At 34.4% G+C, this 8,412-nt stretch overlaps 1 non-coding gene across 1 annotated transcript; it reads left to right on the top strand.

Moving 5' to 3' along the window:
• The first annotated feature begins 4,396 nt into the window (after nt 1-4,396).
• Nucleotides 4,397-5,886, top strand: LOC137810810 (uncharacterized protein At4g06744). The gene has a single exon (XR_016518483.1). It is a non-coding gene; the product is annotated as an uncharacterized protein At4g06744 (transcript).
• Nucleotides 5,887-8,412: the final 2,526 nt, after the last annotated feature.

Below are 8,412 nucleotides of genomic sequence, written 5' to 3' on the forward strand. Positions count from 1 at the left end.
AACTCTTATATACCTGGTGGTTTTCTCTCTCTTGGCAGTTACAGACTTGGACACGTGGCTCGTATCCAACCGTACACGTGCCATCATCTGGAGGCTCCCTGACTTGGCGCTGCTTCTACTCTCATTTTGGCTAAGTTACCTATGCATGGTACTGCCCAGTGCATGGCTAACTCAGGAGTGCGATCTCTGCTGAAACTGGCGAGTTAGGGCCTTCGTACACCTTCCCTGTGGTCTCGCCGGCCGCCTTCATAATCTGCTCCTCCTTCGTCTTCGGCGATGTGATTATTCTGGCGATCTCCGACTGCCTGGTCGCCTGAGTCTACATCTGGCGACTTCACCTTCAACCTGGCGATCGCCTATTCTGGTAAACTGGAAATCGGAACACGCCAACTTAACAATCGGCGACCACACGTGCCTCCCGACTTCCTTCCCATCTGCCAACCTGGCGCCTTGTCAACACGCCTTCACTGTAGCAGTATGCCACGTCACCACACCCGTCCACCAGGGCGGTACAATTTGTGTTTGGTTACATAGTGGAATACTCAGTGGTTTGGCTGAGGATTGGATGTAGCTCAGGGATTGAGTGAACCAGTATAAACCTTGTGTGTAAATATCTCTCTCTCTCAACTCTCTAACTGTTTGATATTTTCGCTGTCATAAACAACTGATTAAATCTTGTTTTAACCATTGAAATTCTGATATTTGTTTCTATTAGACTGTTTGATTGACTTTCTGAAATGCTTATCTGAGTTGTTTGTTAAAGATTCATTCTAAAGGAAAGTAATTGCGAAAATCTTTTAGAAACAATTCACCCCTCCCCCCTCTTGTTTAAGCCATAAATTCTAACATGCAATACATACTACACTGATATATTTTATACTCTCACTAACTTGATCGTTGGAGTATTATTAACAGGTGGAGCCCCCCTTATCTTATTGTGACGTACATACATCAATTGCATATACCAATTACACACTCTTTCATTTGACGTTACTGTGTACACCCCGAGGAAGTACAACAACCTCACTTGCAAGCAACACCACCACCATCACAAGTAGCATTCCCTCCAACAGCACAAGACAGGCAACATCTCATTACTATAATTCAAGGCAATCAAATGGTCGTTGCTAAAAAATAAAGGAAAATAAACATGGTCATGACACACTATGTGGATTCTCTCTACACAACAAGATTATGTTGCTTGACCAACAAACTTTCTAAAATAACTTGCAATTGAATACTCAAGTTCTAAGGAAACTAATAATGATATTGCATGTGACACAAATTAGATTGCTATGACTTTAAATTTTTTAGTTTATGTTTCTTATTTTATTTTTATTTTTAATTGTTATTTTAAATTAATGAAACTTTATAATTTCAACTTTATGTGCATTTTTTCCTTTCTTTGAATAAATATATGTCATAAGCTAAAATTAACTATTACAAATGTTGAACATATATTAATTCATTATACATATATGATTAAGGTCCATTAAATATGCACTCAAATGCTTAACTATAATCAATTATGCATACATTTATATTTGTTTAAGCAACAATAATTTAACTATTTATTGGATTAGGTACTCTTGCTTCAAACGCTTTCAATCTCGCTTAAGCGACACTGTTTAAGCAAAACTTTATGTTCATTTAAGCGATTTGAAAACTTAACCAATTTCTTGACATGGTATTCTCACTTGAAAAGTCACTTAAGTGACTCCGGATTAAGCATATAATTGGACACTTAAGCGACATCTCTTAGAGCGATAATGACTTCATATTAAGTCAATGCCACTTTCATTGTCGCTTAAAGTGAATTTCCAAAAGCTTAAACGATTATTACCTTTTTGTGACTTCTACAACAAACTTTCGTGACACTTCGTTATGTCGTCAAAAAAATTGTTACTCATTTTCTTCTAACATTTTGTGATCATGTTTGTGACACACAATGTTTGCATCACAAATTTCGTCACTAATAAAATTTTGTGACGATTTCTATAACGTAAGTTTTCGGGATCACGCATACTTGTCATGTAAATTTACAAAAATAGAATCCATCACAAATTAAATTTTTTCCATAGAATTTTCACTCATAATTATGACCTCTTCTTCTTCACAAAATGTTGTGAAACATTTGTACTGATTAAGAAAACTTTCAACCGACATTTAATAGGATTGTTTTTGCTAATGTTGATTGGGAGAAGTTTTTAGTTGAGATAGATTTAAAATTCAGAAGAAAAAAAAAACTTTAATCCATAAAGTCGTAAAAAATTTCTCAAATGTTATCGTAAATGATTGTAATCAACATTAATAGAAAACAATCTCTGCCAACATATATCAAAAAAAACTCCATTACAGTAGTACAAAATATAAAAACAACGGTCCTTTATTTAATGCGATTTTACGGTCAAACGCTATCATTCAAAACGCGGTGGCATTTTTTAAATTAACTTCATTTAAGAATGCGGCTATTTGTAATAAAGCGTTTTGTTTAAGAATGCGGCTTTACCTAATATCCGCATTTTTAAAATATTTTTAACCTTAACACTGAAGCGCGTCACTTACCACTACAAGAAAATCATGAAATAGAAACCAATTTTTAGAGACCAAAATAATTAGTTACAATAGGAACTAAAATAGAGACCATTTTAGAAACTAAAAAAAAAAAATTGGTTTCTAAATTAGTTTCTATTATTGTTAAATAGTTTCTAAATTGGTATCTAATTAGCAACTAAGGTTTTAACTACCAATTATTTAGTTTCTAAATTTGGTAGCAAAAATCTTAGTTGCTAATTAGATACCAATTTAGAAACTATTTAACAATAATAGAAAATAATAGAAACTAATTTAGAAACCAAATTTCTTTTTAGTTTCTAAAATGGTCTCTAATTTAGTTACTATTGCAACTAATTATTTTGGTTTCTACAAATTGGTTTCTATTTCATGATTTTCTTGTACTGTACACTTTCATACTTGTTTTCTTCTTTGGTGCTTCGTTTAATTTTCTATTCTGTTTCTGCTCTCGTGTTTCCTCTCGTCTTTTGCGAGCCTTCATTTTCTTCTTCGTGTCATTGTAAGTTTGTTTCGAGCTCTCTTTCTTCTTCACCATTGGTTTATATATTTTTTTCATTTCTCTTATTTGTTTGTTTTCTTGCATTGGTGAAAGTCACCACTGTTTCCTTGTCTGCTGTTTGGATTTTTGCTATGTCGTATTTGCTCTGTCACTGCTTCCGCCGCCGTTGCTTCCTTCACGCACAAGGTTGGTGTTGTTTTATTTTATTTTTAATGCTTAGGGTTTAGAGTTTTAATTTTTTTTAATTCTTTTTAAAGAAGAATGCGGCTATATAGTTGTCGTCTTCTCTGTTGGACATAAGACTACATTTACATCTAGAAAGTCATCATTTTAAAGTGAAAATAATCATTGTCTTTTAACCTTTTTGTACCAGTGTCAATGTTAACTGAAAAAAATTTGAGGAACTTTGATTGAAAAAATACATCAAACAAGATCGACTATGATTTTTTAAGAGCTTTGCAGTGGGAGGTTCATCCTACCAAGGCTCTTACTATATTCTAGTTCGTAAACTTCTCCATGTCTTTGACAGAAATGTAATACAAATGGTGTTACAAAGGATACTCCGGGCAAAGCAAGATTTTAGAGTTTGCATAGCTTTTAATGTAGGTTGTTTTTCCTCTTCTACTGTTGTGCATTGTACTCCATATGTTGGAACAAATGTGGATAAAATATGTTACGAGTTGGTCATTTTATTGTTGTACATTGTGCTCCATATGTTTGGAATAAACTATGGATGAAATGTGATTCAGGGTTGTTCATTTTAGCTCATTTTGATTTCATAACATATGACGTAATTATATTAAGAGTAGTAGACACATGAATTTACATTATATATATATATATATATATATATATATAATTTCTTAATCCAATATTTTTAGATATAAATTTGGTTGAACTCATGCATATCCATATACGTTAGAAGTGGGTCTAATAATTAAGTGGTTTACAATTCATAAAACTCATTAAGTGTTCCCATGTTATTTAGTTTAGTGGTTTACAAAGTTCAAAAGCCACAAAATGTGCTCCATTTTGAAGTTGGTGGTACGCGCATAATGCCTCCTTACCAAATTTTCCAAGCACAATTTCTTGGTGGGCTTGACCTCTTTACGAGTGCGAAATGTGCACCAAACCTATTGATTAACACGCACCAGCCACTATCAGGAAAATAAAAACATGCAAATCATTTCGTTATGGGACCAAAGAAAAATGGACCTGATATCTTGACATTGTTTATAGCGAAAACATTCTTTAACAAACAAATTAATTAATATTTTAAATTTATTTTTGAATTTTAAATGTTAATATTATTGTAAAGGGTTGTTGAATAGTATTATTTAATGTGTACAGTGTCAATGAATCTTTATTCCAGAAAAATTCAACCACCACTATAAATCACTAACCTATACAAAAACAGTTCAACTGATCTTCCCTCAGAAATCAAAAGAATGATTTTATCTAAGCAATCTTCAGTTTCAACACTCCACACCTTAACATTTTTTCTTTGCCTTCTCTTAGTAGGTTGCCAAATCCTTGAAACCCCATCACCACCATCGGATTCAATCCCACTAATCCCTGACATTTTAAACTTCATAGACCAAAGACTCGCTCTGGTCTTCCCCATTATTCAAGCCTTCAAGAACACAATAATCTCAGATCCTTTGGGAATAACAGCAACATGGGTTGGTCCAAATTTATGCAACTACACAGGCTTCTACTGTGACCACCCACTAGACAACCTCACTGCCACAACCATTGCCTCAATTGATTTCAATGGCTTTCAACTCACTGCTCCAACACTTGATGGCTTCATCGACCAACTCCCTGACCTGGCTCTTTTCCATGCAAACAGCAACAAATTTTCGGGCACCATATCTCCAAAAATAGCGGGACTCAAGTTCCTATACGAACTTGATTTAAGTAACAACTTGTTCTCCGGGTTATTCCCCTCATCGGTCATCAACATCCCCACCTTGTCCTTTTTGGACATTAGGTACAACTTTTTCACCGGCACGCTGCCCCCACAAATTTTCATGCAGACATTAGACGCTCTGTTCCTCAACAACAACAATTTCATGCTCACACTGCCCAACAACCTAGGAGACACACCCGTCGTTTATCTCACGTTGGCCAACAACAAATTCACCGGGCCCATTCCCCGCAGCATTAGAAAAGCCTCGTCCACGTTGATCGAAGTGCTGCTTTTGAACAACCTTTTAACGGGTTGTCTTCCCTACGACATCGGGTTCTTGGGAAACGTGAGATTGTTGGATGTTGGTGGGAACCTCTTAACTGGGCCAATACCTTGGTCCTTTGGGTGCTTGAAGAAAGTGGAGCAGCTGAACCTAGCAAGGAACTTTTTGTATGGACAGGTTCCGGAAGTGGTGTGTGCGTTGGGCAATTTGGCGAATCTTTCCTTGTCTTACAATTATTTTACGAAAGTGGGACCTTCGTGCAAGAGCCTGATTCAAAGAGGGGTTCTTGATGTGAGGAATAACTGTATTGTTGGTCTTCCGGATCAGAGATCGGCGAAGGAGTGTATGGCGTTTTTTTCGATTCCGAGGTCTTGTTTGCACCCTGCATCGTTTAATATCATACCGTGTCAAATTCATTGGACGAAACCGCGAGAAAGAACTCAGAGGCATTTGCTTTCATATTCTGCTCTTTCCACAAATAGAGTCCTTTTCTAACTCAGGATTGTGTAGTGTGTACTAAGGTATATATACTTTGATTTACATGCATACACAGAATGTAATGGGATTAAGTAAGTTATATTTATAATAATAAACTCTTACAATTTTTCCTTTTTATCATATTGCTCATCTCCTATCATACTTTTTTTCGTATGCTAAATTGAAAGAGTTGTGAAAAATTGCGTGGAGGGTTTCTGGCGAAGTATATTTACGACCCCGAAAATAAAATAAAGGAATCTTGGAAATCTAAATATTTGAATTTATTTTATGATTTTATTGTTTGATATCATAGAATCAAAGTTATTTTTTAAAATAATTAATATTTATATTTTATATATATAAAAAGTAATGTTTAAGTGAGTCCATGTCCAAGTGAATCAAAATTTCACTTAAATATGTTACTAAGACATTGATGTACAAATAGATATTTTTTTATCAATAATTTTTTTTTATATTGAAGTATTTGGGGTACTTTAGGATATACACACAAGATTGTGAATAAATAATGAGAAAAAGGCTTTGTAGGGGTCAAACAAGTTCCAAGACTATGAGAGACTTAACAATTTTCTTTTATCTCATAACTATGAGAGAGATTCCTTGCTTTATCTCACTACTACCATGTCAGACATCATGTTTGCAGTTTGTTTTTGTGCAAGATTTCAATCCAATCCAAAAGAATCTCACTTCAAAGTTGCAAAACGAATTCTGAAATATCTTAAGGGAACAACCACTGTTGGTTTATGGTATCCTTATCACTCTCCTATACATTTGGTTGGCTACTCTGATTCTGATTTTGCAGGGTGTAAGCTGGACAGAAAAAGCACAAGTTAGATTTGTCATCTTCTTGGCTCAAGTTTGATATCTTGGCATAACAAGAAGCAAGCTTGTGTGCCTCTTTCAACTGCAGAAGCTGAATACATAACTGCTGGAAGCTGTTGTGCTCAAATTCTCATAATTAAACAGCAGCTAGAAGTATTTGGGTTGAAAGTTTGCAAGGTGTCTTTGCTTTGTGACAACACAAGTGTTATTAATCTTACCAAAAATCAAATTCAGCTCATTGAGATTCGTCACCATTTTATAAGAGATCATGTGAGCAATGGGGATTATGAAGTTCAATTTATTGAAACTGAAAAATAGCTTGCAAACATTTTCACAAAATCACTGTCTAAGGACAAATTTTTCTTATTAAGAAATGAGTTAGGTATTCGTGATTCTCAAATTCTTTCTTAATTATGTTTTTATCACTTGTATTACTCTCTTTTTGAAGACAAATAGGGGGAGAATTATCTGGTTTTTTAGTGTTATATTGTTGTTGTATTACATTGCTTTAAATTTGGTATGATTTGCTGATTGAATGCTTTGATGAACACTGGTTTTCACTGCTGGAAAACAGGTTTTTGGAGAGAGTTTAAAACCTGGGTTGTTTTATTACTTTGTACATGCACAATTTCTATTTTGTCGGTGATTTCAAATTCAAACAGGACAACACAAACAAACCAGGAATTTGTCTTCATCAAATAGGGGGAGATTGTTTAACATAGGCTTTGATGTCTCCAAATCCAAGTGGATTGCTTGAAGACTTTGTTGTTGCTTGTGTGTGTGTGTGTTTTGTGTAGTTTGAATTTTTTAATCCACTCATAGTCATGATCCAAGGTTGCTTGATTCAAGTTCTTTTGAAAAAGATATGTTGTCTAAAGAAAGTGGAAAATCAACCTGTTGAATTGTCGTTTCAACCGGTTGACCTTGTTGTCAAGCGAATTCAACTGATTGTTTCGTCTTTTCAATCGGTTGATTTTTTAAAATCCTTAACAAAATTTTGTAAAAGTGGTTTAGTCTATTTTAATTGTTTTAAAACTGATTTGGCTCTTGCATTAAATGTTTTTAACAACTAATTGGACTTTAAATAATCTGTTTTACACTCCTGGTTGTTAGTGATTCAAATTATCTCTTTCAAATCAATTTTCCAAGATTGCTTCAAGCTTTGGATTCTTTCTAAGAGTGGAATAGGATTGCTTCGTACTTTTCATTTTCAATCTGTGATTGAACTAAATGTTATCATTCCTTTTCTCTCTTGACTACTCTCTTTCTGTAAGATTGTTCTTGACTATTGTAATCAATGTATTGGATTTTTTAGTGGAATTTTCAGAGGTTTCTGAGGACTGAATGTCGCTCTTCGTAAAGAGTGAACTAGTATAAAACCTTCTGTGTTGATCTTTCTATCCCTTATCTCATTTAAATTTTTTCAGCTTTGATTTTCATAACTGCTGATAAAAACAATCGATTTGTTTTTGGCTAAACTGATTTCTCCTTCATTTATTCTCATTGGCTTTCAATCTACCATCAAAAATTTTGAAAATCTTTCATAAACAATTCACCCCCCTCTTATTTAAGGCCTACAATTCTAACACTTAGCACAATATTTCTCAACGTCCTCGCATATGAGGCCAAAAGAACTTGTGTTTGAGAATGTCAAAAGTCTTATGAACCCCATGATGGCCCATTAACCCACCTTGATGACTTTCAGTTATTAATAATTGGGAAATAGACCCACTGGGAATATAGAGAAGGCCCTTAAAGAAGAGATAGTCATCAGACAAATAAAACCCGTCAAATGGTTTATGAATACATTTGGAAAAAAAGGGAGCA

The sequence above is a fragment of the Phaseolus vulgaris genome, chromosome 2, assembly GCF_051622355.1.
Source record: "Phaseolus vulgaris cultivar YP4 chromosome 2, ASM5162235v1, whole genome shotgun sequence".
NCBI lineage: Eukaryota > Viridiplantae > Streptophyta > Magnoliopsida > Fabales > Fabaceae > Phaseolus > Phaseolus vulgaris.